General features: G+C 38.7%; 1 long non-coding RNA gene across 1 annotated transcript; it reads right to left on the reverse strand.

The window, feature by feature from the left end:
• Window positions 1-523: 523 nt before the first annotated feature.
• On the reverse strand, window positions 524-24,194 carry LOC311193964. The gene is made up of 3 exons (XR_014617422.1): window positions 24,136-24,194; window positions 1,610-1,690; window positions 524-534 (listed from the first exon to the last, which is right to left on the reverse strand). It is a non-coding gene; the product is annotated as an uncharacterized lncRNA (long non-coding RNA).

Genomic DNA, 24,194 nt, shown 5'->3' on the forward strand with positions numbered 1-24,194 from the left:
ATAGAGTACCTTGGTAGCCCTCCCCACCTCATTAAGCCCCTCAAAAATCCTTCAAATATGGCTTAACCCTTGCTGTAATATGTGCTCATTTTGATTAACACCCTTTATTTTGCAGTATAATTCATTATTCTGTTCACATTTGAACTAACACAGGCAATATTTTACAGTCTCTCATTCTTCCTACAAGGTACAAGGACTGCTTTTCCTGTCACTTACTCCCAGATGACTTCACTGGTAGCTAAGGAGACACTCCTGATTTTTGTCCACCAATATATGTAAAATACAGAATCAGGCCCATAATTTCCTCAGAATTATTAGAATTATGTTGTCTTTGGTTTTCTGAATTTTTCTACTTTGCTTATAACCATTATTGCCTTACATCTATTATTGCTCCAATATCATTTTTGCAGGAAAACAAATAGAAAGGAAGTCAGCAATGCCCTGTTTGGCATTTCACATGAAGCTTTAATACCTTTTTCTAGGTTTTGCTCGATATTTCCATTTAGATTATAGTTTGTTGGATGCAGGTTGCTCCTAGAAAACAAAGTTAAAGTCTATTACAACATGCAATGATTTATTTTTGGGTGTAAGTCAGAACACATAAAATATTGAAAAAGTTTTTCCACTCTAAGGCATTTTGTTAATCTGCTGTGGTTTTGTAGTAATTTAAAAAGGTCACAGGCTCCTTTCTAAACTTTATAATACAGTGCACTGGCATCCTTCCACCAGCCAACACAATGCAACCCTCTCTGAAGTCAAGTGGAGCTACGCCTGTTTCCACAGAACACTGGGGCTCCGGATTACAAGCACTAGTGCTTTTTATCACTTCCATTTTCTTATTTCCTGCTCCATTTTAATAGCACGGTCAGGGAGACACCATCAATGCAGAATCTCTCTCTAATACTACACAGAAAGAACTTGTCATTTCAGCTAGCTATTACACCTTGTTATTTCTGTGCTGGGGGAGTAACAACAATCTCTCCATATGGCCAAAGCAGCTCTTTAACTGAGATTTCCTAAGAGAGCTTTGTCTTTCTTACTGGGAATATATTGCCTGTGAGTTTTGTTTTGTCTTCTGGTTTGATGCCAAGATCTTTAAAATCAGAGTGAAATACCACATGGGGAAAAAAAAAAAAAAAAAAAAGAAAAAGAAGTTTATCTAAAATACCCTCTGCTCTAAAATACAAACAAAAATCAATGCAATCAAGTAAAACGAAGCTGCACATGATGAGAACATATGATAAAATATACCACAGAGGAAGGCCTAATATGTAAATTTTTTTGTTACTTTTACAATGTACTGTCAGCCAGGACTCTGGTGTCCTTGTACTATGTGCTGCACACCTGCAGAGTTGCTTTGAAAGCCTGACTGCAAATGTTACATGAGCTGGTACCCGGCCACACAACGACCAGAGCTTCACAGCTTGCTAGCCAGCACTTACTTGGGCAGCCCAGAAGGAAGACTTGCTAGAAGTTCAGATTTTCTCCTTGCAAACCTGATACCCCCCTGCTCTGACAGGAATCCCCTTGCAGCTCACACATCTGGATAGGATGCAACAATACATTCCCAGTCTTGGTGCTGCCAAGGTGTTGTACAGCTGCCCCTTACCTGAGGCAAGGATGGGCTTCTCCTGGTCCGATCAAAGAGATGAAAGAGGTAGGAAAGAATCTGGAAGCTCTGTGTGTGTCCCTGAAAAAAAAATAAAAAGCAATTTGAGAAGCATTATGGGACTGGTAAGTGAAAAGTCAGCACTTTCTGGGCCAAGCCCTGCTCCTGCTAAGAAAAGAAATGCCAGCAAGAACAGCCCTTGGGATGGGATGCCACTGATCCAGCTTTACTGAAAAATGACACTTTTAACTTTCCAGCCCTGTTTCTGTCAATAACACTGTCTGAGCAAGATAGATGTTAATTGAAACAATTCAGTTCCATTATGGATCTTTCTCTGTCTCATTTGATTCCAATCAAAATTTTTTTTTTGTTATTTAAAGCACATCTGTCTGCTGTTTAAGAGTGAATAATCCAATAATACAACTGTAGAACAATCTGAATTGATTGGAAAAATGGATGAAAGCTGTTATATTTAATACACATCTTTTTTTTCTGAACTGGCATACATATATCACTACCTTTTGTCTGCCTTTTATGTAGTACTTGTATAGCACTGCATCAAGATTATTTGCATGAAATCATCTTGCACCTAGTAGCCTTGGTGATATGTTGGGACTCCCCTTTTCTAGGTCTTCAGTTAAAAAGGGAAAAATGGTCACTGTTTCAGTGGTGGAGTTACCATCCCAGGAGGACTTCAAAAAACCTGTAGATGTGACACACCAGGACATGGTTTAATTGACGTGGTGGTATTGGACAGGCTTTTACAGTCTTTTCCAACCTTAAAAGATTCTGTGCTTCTATGTTTCTATAAGAAATGAGACAAAACCACCCCTGATACAAATGGATGGTCTGTCAGCCAGTGGTGGGTTTCAGGAATAAAGAGTTGAGATGTGTTCATGAAAGGTCCCTGGGAATCACTTAATTAGGGGCATCTTAAATTCCAAAACTCACCAGCAACTTGGTGCAAGCAATCAGTTCTGAACATCATGTTAGAAACACAGCTAAGGAAACTACAGGGCTGGCAGATACATGACAATCATTTAGAAAAATCACAACATGGGTAAGAAAAGTGTCCATGAAATAAGTCAAGAATCAAGGTTTCTGCAAATACAGCTGTGAGTAGCTGAAAATTAAAACCTGCATAGGGAGATGGACAGACCAAAACAAGCTGTTACCATAGACCTGATCATCAAAGACAGTTTTCCAGGCTCCAGGAAGGATCATAGGGTTTGGTATGTTAGTGCAAAATGAGTTTATAGGCTATGCTAGTGTAAATTAATACAAAACATAAATGAATTTTGGGGAAACTTCTCTAAAATTGCAGAATGAAATACCATGGCTGCATTTCATCAACAGAAACTTTGCTTAACCTTATTAATTAGCAGACAAGAGAGGCAATGAGCCACATGAAAAAAAAATCTGGGGATTTTATGCCCTGATAGTTAACCATCTTGTTAATTGAAAGAAAAAGCATAGTTGACAGAGGAAGAGTGAACTCGCCTACATCAGTGGCATGAAAGCAAGTATGTGAGGGAAGTCACATACCTACTCAATGGCATTTTGCTTACTGCAAAATTCTTAGTGCCACAGAAGGTAATGACATTTTAAAATACTTCAAATTTAACAGCGAAGCTGAAAGCAAAGGCTATGCAGCAACTTCTAGAAACAGCTGAATGAGATATTTCGTGGGTGATGTGTGAATTCTGTCCCTCTGGATCTGTTTATTAATCTGAAATAGAAATTATAGAACTGAATGAATCTTACAGAAATAAGTTCCCGAAGAGCCTAATCAAAGCCCATCAAGGTGGATATGAAAGACTGCCATTTCCTTTTGTAGCCTTGCCATGGGGAACTAAATGAATTTGCTCTGAGTGTCTACTTGTGTGTTTCTGCTACAAATATTCTAGGTCTGAAAAATGGAGTAAATTAATAGTCAAAAAAATTGAACTATGAGTCTATGAGTCTGTGATAATATGGGCTGCAAAGGTACTAAATCTTTATATAAAAAAGTGTATTTTTTTAATTAGGGACTGAGGAAAAAAGGTTTAGGATATTGCTAATAATCTGATCCTGTTTCATAAACTGCTGCTTTGTAGAAACCTCTGTTCAACAGTGAAAGCACCTGAAAAGAAACTTGACATGGAGGCCACACCCACCTTGAAGTAATGGAGAGAAAAACAAAAAGAAGACAAATTAAACATTTGGAAGCAAAAGGTGTTAAGAAAATAAAATCACCATATATAATGAAATTTTGTCATCACTGGAAGGTAGTCCTAGAAGAGTTATGAAGATATCACAGAGGATGGATGCAAACATGTTTTAAACTTGCGAGTTATTTAATCTAGACAAAAAGCAATGGGGAGTTTTATCTTAAAATTATGACCAGAAAATTATTCATAATAATTAAAAAAAAAAAAACCAGAAAAATGTAGCTTCTGAAATGGTTTCTCTTTCACTTTGGTACGAAAACTTTTCCTGGTGAAAAGATCCCACAGCATGGAGTGTACTTTTTTAAGTGCCTGCAGTGCTAGGACTTGAAACCTGTGACATTTGGGAAAAAAAAAAAAACAAAAGAAGGAAACATTTCACTGGTTTGCAAATGCACATTACATTTACTTATGCATTATTCATTAGCAATTGCTTGGCTGTCTTTGGGCTGCAGTGGTTTCAAGTGGGATGCTAATTTTGTCAGAACAATCAAAGGTCACCAAACCAAAATAACAAATTAGATGTTCCTAGTTGGCCAAGCAGAAGAGGAGGTTTTGGGAAAGTTGGTACATCCTCTTCCCAGGAAGGTCTGGTAAATTAGGACCCACCTCCACTCCAACCATATCTGAATTTCCCAAGTAACCAGGCACCTGATAACTACACATCTACTGTGCTCTGGGGAAAGCACGTCCTTCTGAAATACCCCAATCATGCATCCACTTTCCAGAGAATAATAACATCTTTCCCATCACCTGCATAATTTCACCATGGTACCTACGTTTGGTGCTTGCTTAAACTGTCATATATGTGGTACTAAGGCAGGCTGACGGGAAAAATCTACTTGAACCAGTTACAATTGACTATTTCAGTTGTTCCATCGTTCATGTCTTACTCTTTTCTCCCACCTGGAATTTTCTTCCAGATGAAATGCAGCAAGTCCACTACAGAGAGTGACTTAGTTCATGGCACAGAACTGCACTCTTAGTACTTTTCTGGGTGGACAAATCACTGAGGCGAAGAGTGGCTGCAGTTTCTGTTATGGCTTTGCTAACCATCTTTGTAAAGTGCTTTTTACTCAGAAAGCATTGGATAAAATATAGGTGTCATTGCTGTTATTTTCTGTTGGCTACCTCAAGTTGAGTATAAATGTGGCCCTAAATTCAGCAGCCATCACTTTATGCCCTCTGTATGTCTTCAATTGTGTGTCCCTGTCTTAATACACATTGGAGATCCCATCTGGTGATTTCTATTCTCATATAAAACAGCTTATATGAATGTAGGAATGGAGGTAGGAAGGAGCAGTGGCACATGAGGTACACAGTACAACACTGGCACAGAAACAGATCTTCACAACCTTATGTCTCTTATGAAAAGTGAATTATATGAAGCTCATAAAATTTTAACCCTACCAGCTATAACTTTTCTTTTAAAGCCTACACATCGGTTTGGACAAATGACTTTGGAGAAGTGGGAATTATGTGAGTCTTATCACTTATTTCTGGGGGTGGCAGGCTGTAAGACACTGCTACGCTGCAGTAAAGAGCGTGCACCTCTTCACAGCTATGAAAGAGAAAACATATTGCATTCAGATATGATTTTCATTGAAGATCAGCAAACTTACTGCATGGGACACCAGAATGTGAATTTCAATAGGATAAAAAACTAACATCAGTGAATGTCTGATAGAAAACATTCATTGCAAAAGAATTTTAAAAGGGAGAATTTAGGAACTGCCAGGCCATTAATCAATCTTTTCCAGCATCACTGCTCTGGAAGGAGTTTATTTAGAATCACAGAATGTGTTAGGCTGGAAGGGACCTTTAATGGTCATCTAGTCCAACCCCCCTGCAAATTTGTTTCAGAGCCTTCAGATTAAAGACTAAAATATGTCTACAGCGTGATATACCAAGATGCTATATCATGATGATATACCTAGTTGATATACATCAATTACATACCATGATACACTTAGGTATCTAGATACAACATGATATACTGAAGTATGGCCAGCAGGTAGATATTTGTGTACAGCATGGAGACAATCATCTCCATGGGATTATCTCCTCCCAGTCACCTGTATAAGCTCCTACTGTGGGATGTTCCATCACAGACTCCAACAGAGTTAAATTTCGCATAAGGAAAGAAAGAAAGAAGGAAGGAAGATGCATCATTTTAATTAGCAGCCAGCCAGCACAGTGCCAAGGCTCAAGATTCCTATCAGGGTAGTGTTTGTGAGCAAGAATCTGTCAGAAGCCACAGCATGCAGAAAGCACAATAATCCTGTGGCTGATGGAGGAGCAGTGATATGCTCTGCTGCTAGAAAAAGTGAATAGAACTATTCCTATAGTTCATACAGTTCATATAGCAGTCACATAGGTCGCCAGAACTATTAGAAACACTTGCATTGCTCTGATAGCCACGGCTGTAGGAAAAACCATGTTCTGTTCTAGCTACTCCACACTACATTTCTTCACATTAACTACATGATTTCAAGCCACCAAGGCTCTGTGGCATTGCATCTTCCTCTTTACCTATGCAATGCCCTGTCTCTTCCAGTGTCCTCTGGTCATGGTTTTCTAACTAAAGCCACTTCACCCTCTGAAGCATGTATTTACTCAAAGAACTGTGTTCTACTGCCTCTATCTTATTTATGCATAGCCCAGAGTATGCTTACCAGGACTTCTACTTAGCAGCTGTGTGTACATTTTAAAAATTAATATCAAAAAAACAAATAGCTGAAGTAGGCAGAATGTGCTGGCAAGATTAAATATGAAGAGATTAGAATTGATAGGAAATTTTGATAGACTTACAGACTTTAAATTTTGCAAAAATAATTTTTAAATATGGTAGAAAACACAATCTACAATTAAATCCAAGAAGACAAGAGCGACTTATTCTGTATAACTGCTGATGTAAGTCTCACAGCTAACAACTTTAAGGCTAAAAGAAATACTTTTACTTACATAAATTGTCCTTGGAGCTACTTTGTTCACAGGTTAAAATAAATAAACAACTACAAACCAGACTTTATTTCTTGCCTGATATCATCCAGTTTCACCCTGCAAATCTTGGACCTTGTTATACCTTTCTCTGCTAGATTGAAGAGCTTCTGTCTACAGTCTGCTTCTCACACACTAATTAAGGCTTTAGCCTTCTAAATAGAATAGTCTGAACTTCTGGGTCCTTTCACAGACAGCTGTTGTGAATTGATACATTGCGAAGGGATCAGGTGAAGTTGTAAAAGAAGGTGAATGAAAGGTGATTTCTGAAGATCATTAAAAAGAGGTTCATTATGAAAACAGGGTCCATTATTCCTGTACTGGTGTGACATGCACAGCCCCAGTTCACCGGTGTGGAAAGGGCTGCAAGGTTCTTTTCTGCCCCATTACCACTGAAGCTGACTCTAACCTTTTTCCCAACAGAGGATGATGGGCCTTGTCTCTCCCCGTAAACTGCTGACACACCACTATAGCAAAGTCCTTGACTGACAAACGTGTGATAGAATCCCACTGGACATGTCATGAACATTAAGTCAAAAGTATCTTCAGTATTGGAAAAAAAGCCCCAGGAATAGCAATCTGTGTCAGCCCTGGGTATAAAACACATCACAGGAAAGGAGCATCATCTTGGCCGCTTAGCAGTCACAGAACCATGCATCACATTGCTTCTTCAAGCTTATATACAAAGCACACCTGTATTGAAAATATACATCAGTTTCCCATAGAATCATAGAACCACAGAATGGCATGGGTTAGAAGGGACCCTAAGGAACATAGAGCTCCAACCCCCCTGCTACAGGCAGGGCCACCAACCTCCAGGCCTGGATCTACACAAGGTTGCCCAGGGCCCCATCAACCCTGGCCATGTTAGACACCAATTCATCTCTGTGTAAGTCAGCGAAGATGGGACACGGGGAGGACCATAAAGCCCCAGATTAAATGCAAAGAGGAAATTTATTTTCATTACCTCACCAATGGGGGTGAGGTAACCGAAACAGCACCCAGGCAGAGGCACACAACTGAGGACACAGGCACCACGGAGCTCAGTTCATGTAAGAGGATAACTGAGCCTGCTCTTTTCACCCCTTTCGGGGTTCTGAGCAGTTACCAGTGCACTGTGATCATTCTCACAGGAGGACAGAAATCTCAAGCATGTTTGGTAGGGTCTCTCTAAGTCTGTCACAGGCCTGTTTATCTAAACACACAAAACCAAACAACTAGTACAATATATGTGCTTTCTGACACCTCAGCTGCAAGTCATTTGAGCATGTTTACAATTCTCCTTGCCAATCTTCTGTTATTTTCCCACAATCTCACACCGAAGTCAACAGAGGATTTTAGGTTTGACAGATCTCATAAAAGTATTTGGCTTCGTGCACTTCGACCTGGAGTTGCATTCATTTGAATACGTATTCACGGAAGCCAACGTTATGCTTTGTCACTTTGTCAAAAACTAAAATCTGGAATGAGAATCTCTGTGAGGAGCTGAAAGCCATAGCAGATCTAAAGGAAAGCAGATGGCTGTCTATACTGGGAATCAGAATTCTGAAGCCTCATAAGAAGTATATTGCTAAGCTGTTGGAAGATGGTTTTACTTTTTAGCAGTATTTCCATTTCCTTCAAAACTGTTCAGCAAGTAATAAACAAACTTTTTTTTCTTAACTGATGTTACCTTCTTATTTTAAAAGGACAACTACATTTCCAAACACAAATAGAGAGCAATTTATTAAAAAAAATTGTTGGAATATACTCACTGTTTTCCAAATAATCAAGTTTCCTGATATTTGTGTATAAACTGCTTCTCAAACACCAAGCTCTGCCCCTTGAGTAGATTACTAAACATTTGTTATAGAATACGCAGTAAATAACAAAAGCACCTTATTTTACATGTTTTCACTTTACATACTTAACCATATAAATCATGGCTTTATGGTTCTGTGTGGAGGATTAACTGGAAAATTAAAGTCTTACTCTGAGGACTGAGCTCAAGTACTCAATCCAAGACCTGACTGGGAAGTGATGTGATCTCATTATAGTTCCATAACGGTTTAGATTTTTGCAAAGCATATAAATTGTCACCAGCCAGCGCTTTCTTGTATTTAGCACCATTTGTGACACTTCACACAGAATTTGGACCCCAGTAGTATACCCACGGGATGGGTGAGGCAGCATTTGTGCCATACAGTTATACACATTTGTTTTTTCCTTCCTTAGAGGGAAACTTGGTTACAGCTCTGCAGGAGATTGTAGCTGAAACTGCAGTGATCAATGTCAGAATCAGAACAAACATATGAGTCTGTCACACCTCAGGAACAGAGAAAGGGTGGTTAGAGTGAAATAAAGTTAAAGTTCTAATTAAGTTTCTCCATATGTAACATCATATCTACCTCCTAGAATAAAACCATTAACAGGGCAGCAGCGACAACTCTCTGAAAAACATTCTAGAATCAACCACCATTCTCCGCCCTAAAGTTTTCACTTTTGACTAGTCTCTTGTCAGTCTCTTTCAATTTCTCTAATTCAAAACAGGAATGAGACAATGTTACCATGGTATGGTCACAGCAGTTCTATTTTCAAAAAATGTTTCTTTCTAGAAGAATGTTTCTGGGCTCGTCAGAAAAAACATAAAACCTCAAATTTTAAATATTAAATACATTAGTTATACCCTCCTCTGTGACAGTTATCATTCTGTACACATTGTTCTTTGCATTTGGGATAACCTGATTAACACTGTTCTGTACCTTTTAGTTTGCATTATCTTCTCAGAAATTTCAACATCCTGGCAGGCTTCTCTGCTCCAGTGTTTGGTTCCAGGATAATTTATTTTGGCTGAAGCTCATGGAATGAAGTGCCCATCTATTGACATCAATGAGAAAGTTGCCTGTCAAGTCCAGAATTTCATATTCATCTCTTCTGAAGAAGAAATATTGGTTGCACATGGCAAACATGCCTGTCCATGTGGTTTAATATTCTGTCTCATGAACCACTAATGCCAAAATTCGGTACAAGGATGCTTTACCCTGACTTGCTACAATATGTTTCCTCTTCAGAGTATTCCTGGGCTGTGTGTGGTTTTCTGTGTATTTCATTACTGTCAGTGAAGCTGTCTTCCATGAAACAGTCCAGTGTCTCCCTGAGCCCAAGGTACATTCATTTAAATTCAGCAGCTACAATATCCTGGAGGAGGGTGTTCACAAGTCTACAACCAACCATAAGATAAACTGCTTCCTCCTGTCTGATTAGATCATGGTTCCCATTATTTTCATTGAATACTCCTACTTCTTTCGTATCAAGAGATAGAGAAAATTCCCCATCTATTTCTCCATGTTCACTGTGATTTTGTGGCTCCCATCCCAGCTGTCACTTTTCCAGTCAGAAGGTTCCCAATTTACACAACTGATCCTTTTACAGATGCCATGTCATGCCTTTGATCCTTATTTACCTTCCCTGAACTTGGTTACACCAAACCCTGACCTCCTCATCAAGTGGTAACACCAATTTGGAGCCCATTAGGTGCCATTCAAACAACTTCTTCCTACATTCATTGATTTATCTACACTGATTTCTATCTGACATTCTGATGACTGGACACTCAGATCTGTTCTTTCCATCACTCCTCACAGTCAGCTGTCACTTTTACTACCATGAATAACTTACTATTTCTGCAAATTTAACCACATTGTTCATGTCCTTTTCCAGGTGACAAGAATAAGAATCCCCAGTAGCAATCTGTTGGGAATGCATAAATGTTTGGCTATAGCTTTTTAATACACTGTGAACATCAAAATGCAATTAGCAAGATTTCTCCTAGTAATTCCATGCACTTGACTTTGTTTGCCTGCTGCCACCTTACTGGCAAACATACTATTGTGAAAATATCATACTTTATAAAAAGAAGCATTGTATATAAGCCATGAAAAAGAAATCTTGAAAGGATTGGCTGGTTGTGCATAGAGAGGACAAGGATGAGAAAACTTAATGGTCTTCTACCTTGTTAAAGATTGCAACAAAAATGAAGACAGCAAACTGTTATTCATGTCCAGTGAGGAGAGGACAGGCAGTAATGAATTTAAATTGCTGCAAAGGAGAAATTGCTTTATCATTCAGGATAATTAAAAACTGGAAAGGACTGCCTGGGAAACTGGAGGTTCTTTAGAAAACTTAGACAAGCATCTGCTAGGAAACTGTCAACTTGACTTGGGATGGTGGATGGACTGGCATTAAACAAACAGGATTGTCTGAACTCACCATCTTCCCAGTGGAGAAATATGGCAGAAGGGTTTGAATTTTCTTGGTTAACAGAAGGATTCATGCCCTCTGCAAATACAATCTGGTTTTCAGAGGGGCTGAACTCTTTCAGTTCCCACTGGCTTATAAAAAAACACCTAGGTATTCACAGTCTTTGACACCCTGGACTTGTTCTCCTGCTTTGAAGGCTATCTAGACTTGATTCTACCTTCAGCTACACAGGAGTTAATAATTTCTTCTCTAATAATGATCACATAGGCAATTAATTTTACTTGCAAGATGAGGACACAGGAATATTTCAATCTTTGGCTGACATGGTGTTTAGGGTTAGGGAAGAAAGAGTGTTTATGACAGTTTTGCTCCTGAGACAGAAGGGGGTTGTGGTGTGTCTTGTATTCCTCTGTCTTGTAGAGGTGTTCTTGTTACATTTTTCATTCTGCTTGAAATCCAGATAATGAAGTCCCTTATGAAGAGAATATAGCTTTCTTTTTTATTAATCAGTAGCTTTTGTGGTATGGGGAAGCAGACAGCAAGGATGCATCTGCCTTTCTGGGTGTGTTACATAAGTAATGGTAAACGGAAAACATGTAGATTGTGGTGAATGCTAAGCAAGCAAGGACTGAGAATCCCTGTATCTCCCAAGTACTCATCAGCACAGATGCAGGAAAATATGAATCCTTCTGGTCTGAATCTCCCAGACAAATGCAGACAACTCAACCTGGATATTTTTATGCTTATGTGATAATGATTTAAAAAAAAACCTGTAAATTTTAGACATTGCAATATACAAAATGCAGCAGAGTATCTCTGCATTACACATGGAATACTACAAGTTGCTGTGAGTTCCTCTCAGAGATCAGGATTCAGTGCAAGGAAGCAAATAGTTGAATGTTCAGAATACCTGCATTTGCACACCTGCAGTTTGAAGGATGGGGGGGTGGGGGGTGGAGGGGGAAGAAAGAAAGATTGAAGAAGTGCAATCAGAAACAGAGCCAAATATGCAGACAGTGTAAACTGGAACAATGCTGCTGAAGTCAATTAAGCTCTGACAACTTGCAAAAGCCAAACTGTTGCTCTAGAATACTATCTGAACACAAATCTTTCATATTGTGCTGTGTCCCTTTACCACAGCAGAAACTGCTCACAGAGCCAGAAAAATTATTAGCTTTGAAACAGACACACTTCCATCTGCTTTAGAAAGATTTTGGACAAATACATACTCTATAACTCTGAGAATCCAGCAGGCTGTTTCTGAATCAGGAATTTTTGTGATAAATTAAAACTTTTGACAGGTATTAATGAGAGCATGCACCATTCCTCTGCTTCAGGTAGCAAGCTGGATGGTCCTACAGCCGTGATACTATTAAAGTATGTGAAATCAAACCTAACTTCCAGTTCATCGGTCAGAAATGAAGCAGTATAAAAAGGTCTGAGGTCCTGAAAATGAACATGCAACGGATATAGGCCTACAAATGAATGCCTACCTTTTGGAGGACATGTTAATCCTTCAGTTGACTTTAAGAATTTAACTGGAATTGATTATTTTTTTTCTCCTCACTAAAGCTAGAAGACGTGAATCTGATAGAAGGCAGGCTTCCCGACAAGATTTCAATCTCTCTGATAGATGTAATTGTGTTGACATAATATGCTCACATCTCTGAAAAGCATTTCACTTAATGCCATGTAGCAGTCTGATTTTTAAAAATTGGCACTACATAAAAAGTTAATGTTGTCTTTATCAAACTGATTGAAAACATGTGAATTATGGTTAATGGAGTCACATAAGGATGCTTGCAGGAGAGCCAAAAATAAAAATCCCGGATGATATTATTGTTGTTACAAATTGTTACGAACAGGATAGCAGTTACAAGTTTGAAAGTGGTGGAGTTTATTAGACACTGAGCCAAAGCAATTAACATTATAAACGATCACTTTATTATGATACCGAAATCGCTCTGCTTTTAATGATAACAAAAAGGTGCTCCTACTCTGAAAGACCAGAAAGGGCCTTTGTGAAATCAACTTGTAAATTGTTGCAGAAGGCAGACTAACAAACTTCCCTGTTTTTAATCACCACCGAAGCAGAGCACAGCTTTCAGAAAATCAGTATTCTTGACTTAGAATTGCCAGTGATGGGGACTCCATAAACACTTCATAAATTGCTCTACTGACTAGCTGCCCTCATTTGCTTTGTTGAAAATCAAACACATACTTCCTCAAAGCACAGCAATGATCCTCATAGTTAGCCTCAAAGGAATTACATTCAAACCTCCAGACTTCTGGTCTGGCAGTGTTATTTGCCTGCTTGACAGAAGAGCCGTGGCTAGTCAATGGTGTTTGAGCGGAAGTACAAGGAGCAGCCTCTGTGACTTCCAAAACAGGAGTCCCTTGCACTCTCACTGCCTTCTTCAAGACTAAATAAAATGGGAATGGATGAAATCTGGCTGTGGAGCTATAGCACATTGTGTCTGGAGAGGCCAGAGTCACATTACAGGAAAAAAAATCCTTCACTTTGCCTTCCCCTACTGCCAGAACCCAGCAAACATTGCCTGGGAATGCAGAGGTCTTGTGCTGAGAGCTGGTCTTGGCATCTACACAGATTTGCTCTTTTCTTTGCTTGCTATATAGGCAGTAGAACTAGGAGACTGAGTATCCGAGAGCCAAAATAGACACCTGCTCTTAATAGAGGAACATGTGGCAAATCACTGTAAAATTTTAACTGCTCTAAATTATCTGAATACTTCCTCTAAAAGAATTATGTAATCCACTAAAATCCAAAATCTATACACTCAGAGAAGAAATGTACTGTTGTAATCAATCCTTTTAGAGAAGGAAATAACAAATATCTGATAATTAAATACATTAACAGGATAGCAATGCTCACTGGGAACTTATTGATTGAATCTCAAGATGGCAAAAACAGCATACCAAAGTGAGAGGCTCAAAAGCCTAGGAGAAAGTATAAACAGAATTACAGTAACAACTATTGACAGGGGTGAAGAATTTTATATTACACAGATTTTCTAATTTGTTAATTCGGACTGGCAGAATTGACAAAAATTACATTACTAGACAGCATTATCTCATGAAACTTCTGTCTGTGTGCTTTGAATCTTACACATTCGGCTTTTCCATTCTACTTAATGACAAAAAGGATGTTTATTTAAAACTCCAAATAGAATTTTCATCTTTGTGATACCAAATTAGAAGAAATAAATTACGTTTTTGTAAACCATCATATTTGTATAGTTACTGATGGGCATACCTAAGTGGTCCTGAATTGGTTAAAAGAAACTATAAAACAATGTACATATTTTAAGTATTAAAGCATATTTCTGCAAATGACATTTAACAATTCAACCACAAAAAGACCAATGTGTGTTCTGTCAATACAGAACAGCTATTGTGATCTAATGTGCTATCATTGTAACTTCTCTCTTCTGAAATCTCTAAACATTTCCAGAAGTCAAATTCTTTGGTGTAAATCTTAAGTACATTTGCTTTTATGTGGATCTTCCGTAAAGCCTGTTATCTACAAGAGAGTACAATTTAAAGCCTTGTGAAAAGTTCAAATCTACAAAAGACTTCACTTATTGACTGGTTAGATAGTAATAAATGAAATCATAATGATGGTTGCCTTTCTGAAACTGTGACATGCTTAGACTTGTTCAGGTTGGTTTCCAAAGCTCTCAATTTGAGAGGCCCCGTTTCTGCGAGTTGTAAGCTTCTGCCCAGGATGATTTTTGGCACATTGGTAGTAATATGGCTGGGACAGAATACAATAAATGGAAAAATGGATGACTTAGCAGGAGGGCAACTGTTCATTACAAATTAATGGACATGCTTAATATTTCTGTAAAGTTAATATCTCTTAATGCATACCAAGCGTCAGTAACCTACTTTTGCCACATTTTTGCTCTGAACCCGGTTATGGAAGTGGGTTGCACCCTTGCTGCTCAAAGCTTCTCTTTTAAGAGCAAGGGATATTAACACATACACCTGAATCTTTCTTCAGGGGTATAGTTTTACATGTAGAAATGCAGAAGTGATACAACCAAATGTACAATGTGCCTCAAAATGTTTGCAATTGCCCATTTTATCAGGAGCTTACATAGTTTACTGACACTATCCGGAAACCTTTAAGATTTTTTATGTGTTGTTTCACCCATCTGCCAAATAGCCTCTTTAAAGGACATCTGACAGAAACCTAGACCTGATAAGAAGCAAAACGATTGCAGGTTTGTTCCAGTCAAGAGGTTGGAAATTGTATTTTTGAAGCATCAGAGAAAAAGCAATACATTAATGTATCTTATTTTCAACACAGTTGAATCATCTTTTAAAAGTCAATACAGTTTTCTAAAAGCTGTCTTTATGGCATTTCTTGGAGGAAGGCTCCCTATACAGTTTCATGATATAGTCACTAGCTTAAACAGGAGGAAACTTGGGTTGGATTTTCTGTGTTTGATTAAGAAACTTCACTCGAAACTGCTGCTGCCACCCTTCAAATCTTTGAAAGGTATTCTCAAAATTCCATGGCACATAGAGAGCAATCACTGTTGTGTGCTGACCCCTCTGATATAATGCTGCACTGATGTAAACTGAAGTGAACACATAGTCTGCAAGGAAATTTAAAAAAAAAATCTCAGAAATCAGAATTGTTTGATGCATTTAATTTAAACTCTTTATTCCATCATATAATAATTTAAGTATTCATCCTGGTGTGTTTTCTCTGGCAGCATTCACTTTGAAGTAAGGGCATTGAAATGTGTTGCTTTTGTATAAAGGATAATTGCTGTAAAGAGGCATTCACATCAACAGGTGGGAGAAGTAATAGGACAGCATTTGTTGTGTACTGCTATACAAGCAGTCGCGACAGGATGTGGTCAGCTTTCAGTTACTAAGTCAATCTTAAAATTGGAGCCTCCAAATCATACTATCTTTGTGCTTGGAGTCATTTAGGGTCATCTTGGTGATACTAATCCTTTTGGAGATGTTTACTGAAAGAAGAAACCAAGCAAACATATTCATTTTGAATTTAAAATTCACCAGATGGATCACTAAGCACACCTGCTATGAAAACATGTAAAGAAAGCACTATGTGATGGGCAGCACATCCTAACAAGAGTTAGGACTTGGGCTATCTCTATATACTTCCCATCATGGAGAGAATATGACAAAATGCTGGGCAAATGAGCTCTCCCTTCAAACAGTCTTCAAACAAGATATAATCTCCCATGTTCTGAGTAATCGACTTACAAAATTCATAAAAAATTTTGAAATTGTTAAACAACAGAGGAAATTCAAACGTGGTTTAGGGGATAACCTTCTTTCATGCTTTCTTCATGAGGATCCAGAAGTGTTACATAAGTACCTATCAGTTATTACTCATCAACCCTTATGAAAAGAAGTAAGTATTAGGCCAGTTTTGAAGTTGGGAAAAAGACAAAGCTGAGGCTCAGTTTACATTTCACTATAGGAATATAGTGTCCTTTATATAACCAGGATACCTCTCTATCAATGTTGTTATGCAAGTACATGTTCAGATGAAGTCAAAGGTACAGTGGAAAAAATGAAACATTTAGGCTTGGATTTCTCTTCCTGAATTTCAGAAAGAAGGGTATTATCTGGGTAAAATTAGTTATAATTACTTTCGCAATACATGCAAACAAAAATTAGCTTTTCCCTTGTATCTGAGGCTGAAAAATCTGGATTCGTTGATATTTTATTTGCTACATGATACCAGCCTGCTATAGTCGCTATTCTACTTTTTATTTTTAATCCTACCTGAGCCTGCTGATGCTTTCTCTCCTGTTCCCTAGCCTTCTTTGGTTGAGAGTCTTTTCTTTATTAAATCTTTGGCTTTTAGAAAAAAAAGAAGACATTTCCTGCTGTACCTAATTTGGGTTAATACCCCAGATCCAGAGCTGAAGCAGTTCCAGCTGGCCAAGTAGCTAAAACTCAGCGACGTTCATAGCAAAACCCTAAAACTATAACATATTGATGCAGGGAAAGACTGATATCAATGTCATACCCCACTGGCATTTTGTCCAAAGAAGAATCATGCAGGTTTCTTATGGACAGAGCGCACGTACTTTGTGACCTGCTTGTCTAGATAAAATGCACCATTTGTTACGACAATTGAAGCTACAGTTCCAGATTTTTCCAAATGGGGTTGACCGAGAAAAGTAGAAAGCAGACTTTTGCTATCAGGCTTGCACAGCTGTGGGACAATACCATATCTGAAAACTGGAAGAGAAACAAATTCAAACTAGCAAAGCCCCTGGGGATTTCAAAATCACTGCCCGTCACCTCAGCCTTTCTTAGAGAAGTATTATTACCAGACCAAGGATGCGAGTCATTCTATGAAACTACTTGCGGGACATGAAGCATCAGACGTGGCTGTAAAATCTGCAATTGCAATTTAGGTTGAAGGGTTCTTTGATTGTAATTAAACTCTAATTCCAAGACAGGAAAGACAAACTGTCATATTCTCCACATGGTATTTCATTTTCAGATGCTGTTCTTTCACCTTTTTCCACTGGAGGAAGGACTCTGGAGTACAAAATATCAAGAGAGAGCTATAATTTTGGATCTGACATAAAAATATGGGTGACTCATAGACACTATGCATCTGTTATCATAACCCTAAACACATGATTATCTGGTAGACTGAACCTACAGTTTCTAGAAAAGAAAGCTACTGTTTCTCCTTTGAATAACATTTTAACTTTGGTAAATAATCACACACTTTTTCAGTTTAGGACTACAATCAAGGTAAATCATAAAGCACTTGGTAAGTGGCAGGTATCTTAGAAGAGTAAAGGTGATCTGGGGCTGTGAGCTAAGACCCAAGAATTTCACAATAAGATATAAAATAGATCAAATATTTCTGTAAAGCACTAAATACAGTGCAAAGCCCATAATATTGTCTTAAAATTGAGATGTAGAAATTGTGGCAACATTTCTAACGTTACTAAGGAATTGGAGAAAGCCTAAGTTTTGACAGGGATGTTGACTGCTATTTCTGATACAGGGCAGGACTCTGTTGGTCTTTTTTGTAGTGAGGGGGCCAAAACTGAACACAGTACTTGAGATGCAGCCTCACCAGTGCTGTCTAGGCAGGTGATCATCCCTGTTGACTCAGCAATGGTGACGGCATTTCCTGAGTACTGTGTGTAGTTTTGGGCCCTGTAATGAAGATGATGAAGGGTTTAGAGAACAAGTCCTGTGAGGAGCAGCTGAGGGAACGGGGGCTGTTTAGTCTGGAGAAAACAAGGCTGAAGGGAAACCCTCTCGCTCGCTACCTGAAAGGAGCTTTTAGCCAGGTGTTGGTGTCTTCTCCCAAATAACAAGCAATAAGACAAGAAGAAACAGCCTCAAGTTGTGCCAGGGGAGGTTTAGATTGGATATTATGAACAAAAAATTCACCAGAAGGGTTGTCAAACACTGGAAAGGGCTGCCCAGAGAAGTGGCTGAGTCACCACCCCTGGAGGTATTTAAAAAGACGCATAGATGTGGTGCTGAGAGACATGGTTTAGTGATGGACTTGAAAATGTTAGGTTAATGGTTGGACCTGATAATCTTAAAGGTCTTTTCCAACTGAAAAAATTCTATGATTCTATAAATAAGCAGAATACAAATTTCAAACAAAACACAATGACCACACAGTAAGATTGTATCACCAATAACAAAAATTGACAAAATTTTCTGAGCTGCAGAAAGTATAAAAGGATTTGACAGTCTGAAACTAGTTAGGATATCTATTTGAAATGTACTTGTAGAAATAAACATAGCTTTTAGTACCCCAGCCAATATTATTGACATAATTTAATAGTTTTATGCCATGAGCTAGTAACAAAGCTTCATGCACTTGCATTGATTAGGTTTTTTATCTAGTTTTCTAACAGGAAATTGGAACTTCAACATTCTTAATCACACTTCACGTCTATTTTTTGACTGATTTGCTTTGGAAATAAGACCTATGTGATAGTATCGTCTGAGTGTCTTCCCTAATAAACTGTAGCACTGCTGGTCATTTTTCTGTTAAGAGAAAAAAGAAGAGTTGACATTTCAAAAATTACTGTTGTAAAAATAGGTATCTAGAAGAACAATTTCTTGAAGTACAAGCCATGATCTCACACAGAATATCTGCAAAGCAGAAAAAACTCATAAATGCTCCAGCTTCACATAGCACTTGCTACTGAAGGACCTAAGACTCCAGTCCTGGAGAAACATCATTCATGTTGCAAAAGATATGGTAGATATTCACAGATTCACTGATTCATGGAATTTTAGTGGTTGGAAGGGACCTCCAGATATCATCGAGTCCAATCCTCCAAAGGAGGCTCCCTAGGACAGATCACACAGGTAGGCATCCAGATGGGTGTTGAATATCTCCAGAGAAGACTCCACAACCCTCCTGGGCAGCCTGTCCCAGGGCTCTGTCACCCTCACTGTGAAAAAGTTCTGCCACACGTTGATGCGGAACTTCCTGTGCTCCGACTTGCAGCCATTGCCCCTTGTCCTGTCTCCACAGACCACTGAAAAGGTGCTGGCCATTTCCCCCTGCATTCCACGCTTAAGATATTTATAAACATTAATAAGATCCCCTCTTACCATTCTTTTCTCAAGGCTGAACAGCCCCAGTTCATTCAACCCTTCATCGTAGGGGACATGCTCCAGGCTTGTAATCATTTTTGTAGCTCTCCGCTAGACTCTCCAAGAGAAAGAGTCCACATGTTAAAACACAAGAGGATCTTCCATAGATTCAGAGTAATATGTGAATTTGCCACCCACAGATGAGTGCTGGTGCTCATTCCTGTTAAATGGATAGGTTGTGAGGCCCCTGGCTGTGAGATACGTTTAGGAAATCTGATTCTTGCTTGGAAGAGAGCATTTCGATGTTTTACAACATTCCAGGGAAACAGTAACAGCAGACTGGACAACCTGTATCATGTATCAAGGTGTACACTACTGTGCCTACTTGTATTTTGTGTGTTCAGCTGCTTTGCATGCCGCTTTCTCCTAACCACTCAAAGTTAGAGACTTGCCTGGGGCTCTTCTTTTCTTCACCTAGCTGTTCCATGGCACCAGAAACAAAATATGGGAGTGAAGGGAGAAGGCTGCCTGAATTTGCTGTTATCTAACCTAATCTAATATCTCCATTGTTGACTTACAGTGATTGTATAAGAATCTCACGGGTACTGTAATATATACGATGCTGCAGAATTGGTTTTTAATTATGTTTGTTAACTGCAAAGCTAAAAAGGTTTTTTTAAAGTGTGATCTAATATCTAAATGGGGAGAAAGCAGTTACAGACACAGCTTAGTGTACAGCTTCATTTGGAAGTGAAAAGGACAGACAAGAAGGGTCAGTGACAGCTTATACAGCCCAGAAAATACCAAAAATACGAGCCAAGTTAATACCTGAATATTTCCTAAGCATCCAAACAGCCTTCAAAATTACAGTATTAGTGACTACCCAAAGCAGAGACTCTGATTAGCAGGTAGCATTTTAGCAAAGGGAATCTTCCCAATACATCCTCTACTGCCACAGCTGAATTTAGAGGGAACAGGAAACCCTCATATTTTTGAGGTGCTTACCCAAAGGTGGGATACAACTGGCAAACTGCATAGTGAAGAGTTCCTGTAGCTTACCACCTAAGACATAGTTTTATGAGGTTTTAGAATTTTGTGTGGAAGACACAGGCACAGCTCATGATGATTTACGTTGCTAAATATATTCTAAAACTGTGTGTATAACCTGCAATTTAACATTTTTCTTTCCTAGAACAAGCATCATCTTTTCTTCCTTATACCTGCTGGGTCTTGAGAGAATATGTAAAGCTAATAAAGTTACAACACATCCCCCTTTGGCAAGAAAACCAAGTCATGTCTTGGTGACAATGGAGGAGTGGAAAAGTATATTTAGTCACTTATTTCTTGCCCCACTGCAAAAACTGGGGTAGAGATCAGTGCTTCCAGGGGCCTGAGGAAGAATCTCTTCAAGAAGGTTGATTCAGAGTGTATAAATCAGCCGTACCACAGGGACTTGATCTAAGAGAAACTGCAGGTTCATAAAAGCAAAATGTCCAAAGGTATGAGTAACACACTGTGGAACACTTAAAAAGGGTGGTGAAGGTCCCATCACTAACATTACTACAGCTAGGTGAGGCAAAATAGCGTGATTTGCATTCCAGAGCTATGAAAGGAAAATAGTGTGATGGTTATGGTACAAAGCTGAAGTTAGGAAACTATAAAGCAGTTCATAGATTTGTGACAGATTCCCTATGTTCACTTTGGGAATGGAACTATGAAAAGGCTGAGATGCTTTCTTCCAAAGTTTGGCCTCTCAAAACTCCTGCTCACTTTTCATCTTATCCCAAGCACTAAAAATGGCCACGACTGCCTATGTCTTGATGGACACATGAAGGTAAGTACCTATCCCAGCTCTTAGCCCCATTCAGCTCACAGTGTAGCACAGCCCCCAGTATGGCTTATACGCTCAAATAAAACCAGTCAAATAACAAAAATGAGCCAGAGAAAGATGCAGTGTCTGTTAACTCACTGGTCTGCCACAGTATGCACGTAAACTATAAGTAATTTGTTTTCCTTTCCCACCCCTGTATGAAGATACTTTTAAAACACAATTCACCATTTCTTTAGAAATTAAGGGCTTCTTCCAATCCTCTGAATAAACTGATGCTTTTCAAAGAATAATTCAGAATTTTGTTGAAAAAAGGAGACCCTTACCCAGCCTGTTCCCAGTATTTTCCATTAGGTATTCAGTCTAGCATTGACCTCTCTCAGGGAAACACCATAGCTACTAAGCTAAAAAAATCATTCTCACATTTATTTGCCATGGCCTAGTAAGCAATTCTTTATTTTAAATACAGTGGAAGTGCGACAGGAAGAATTGAGAGCTATGCCCTGTACCCGGGTCAGGACAGCTCTTGCAAAGCGAGGGCTGCTGCTCTCCTCAGGGACTCATGTACTACAGCTTCAACTTCCCAGCACAGAGCAGCTACCTGCAGAAAAGCCACACAATCCTCTGCCCAGACAGCCAGTGACTCCACTCGACTTTGCTGGGACAGAACTGGGACATAGGTAAACTCTCCTATATATTGCTGCTCCTGCTGGCAATACAAATACTGACAGGTGTCGGACTGCACACTGCAGCTGCATTGGTTATGAGAAGCACCCTTTCCAATAGAAATTTTTGGCCAGCAAAAGAAGTGAGCCCTGTAATTCTGGCTTGATACATTCCCTGAAGGATTCATGGTCCTGATTTTTTTTGTTCCAGTTGCTTCCTTGTTCAGCACAAATGGAGTGAATAGCATCAGGCTGCCAAAAAACCTTCATCACCTTCAGTAATTGATTAGTATCTCTTAGGCACCTCAGTACCAGACACCCTGGGATTAATGTTTAGCCCGCAACAAAGTAGCTGAACTTTAATTCCCTTGCCCATGTGCATAAAGCCCCTGAGTCCATGATTAAATCATCTTATTTTTCAAACACTGAGGAGCCGTGAAACACATGTTTTGTAACACCAGCTAAGCAAACTATGGGAAGGTTTAATTTTCGGTTAAAGCCTTTGCAATGTGGTGGGGTTTTTCCACGGTGGAGATTGAATTGCTAGCTATCCCATCTTTATTTGCCTGTGACAAACAATATTTTCTTTGGTTTTGAAACGACAGGTTTGGCAAGTCTGATGAACATTCTGTATGTGTCTCCTAGACTAGAAGTAATTATACTTTTTTTTCCTCTAATAAAATATATCTATTAAAAAAGAGAATTCTGATATTTCAGAATTATTATTCTTGCAAAATAACATTACTTCACTGGATGTGCCTTTCTACTTGATAAGAGTAGGTACAAGTTGCCATTTCTGAAAAACCAGAAAGACAAAACATATGGAGAGTTACTTGACTGTGATTGTAACCATCTTCCACAATGAACATTTCCTGCTTGAAATGGTCCAGCAGGCCACTTGTACTTCAAACAAGTTGTTCCTCTAACTAGAGAAACAGGCAATGACACCTGCTTTGAGATGGACTTGTAAAATGAGCCATTCAGAAACTGCAGAACAAAATTTGAGGATTTTTCCAGATGTTAAACTATACCCTTGGTTTCTGGTCTTTGACTAATATCTTGAAGCAGGAACTGGGGTGTCAGTAAAGCCAAGCATGATCATTGGAGATGATGCAAACTCCATTATAAACTGTTTGTGTTGGGAGTTTGTGTTTTCTCCACATACACAATGCTCACACTTTTAAACCTTCTGCTTGTCTCCAGAGAGTAAAGCCTTAAGGTATTTTTATTATGCTCTCCCGAAAACTTAACTTTGCCTCTTTTTGCTTATTTTCAGTAAAATCAGTAACTTCTACTCTCTGTCTGCAGATACAACACATGCAGCACAGCCAGCAGCAAGAATAGGAATTTCTTGTCTATATCATACCACAGCTATAAGTAAATTAATTTTACTGATAGTCTAGCACAAGGAACTTCACCAATGTCTTTGGGTCTTCATTTTTAGAGCATGTTCATTAGAGCAAAACCCTAATGTGTAAACCAGCTGAACACTTATTTCCTTCAATGGAAAAAATCCTTTGTGTTTTGCTACTGTTATATTTGAATACACTGTGACTTTCTTTACTAATTCAAAGCTTTCTAGGGGACAAATAAAGTGCAACAAGAGATTTCAGCCAATTAATTGGCTTTATTAGTCTGGACATCATTCTTCACCTTGTAGGTTTTTTTCTTGTTTACAGGGAATACTCCATGTACCTGCTTCTCCATAGTCCCAAACTAATTGGGCCAATGTCTTACAAATTGCTTAATTGGCTGGACATTCCTAGCCTTCTGATTTTAATCAGGGACACATGGTGCATATCAATAGCCTGCTTCATTACGCCTGAAGAAGATTCAGGCTACTGTCTATTTTCAATTAAATTGTATTAAAAAGAACAGCAACTTGACCTTTTGGAATACTGCATAATAGGTTTAAAAACATAAGCTGCTTTTTTTTTTTTTTTGCCCCTTCTGGAACAACTAATAAATAGAAATAAGTACCTCATATTGCAGTATATAACCAAGGAGCAGCCTTTGACATGGTGTTGGATCCATTTGCT

Source organism: Gallinula chloropus, assembly GCF_964237585.1.
Source record: "Gallinula chloropus genome assembly, chromosome: 7".
Classification (NCBI taxonomy): Eukaryota; Metazoa; Chordata; class Aves; order Gruiformes; family Rallidae; genus Gallinula; species Gallinula chloropus.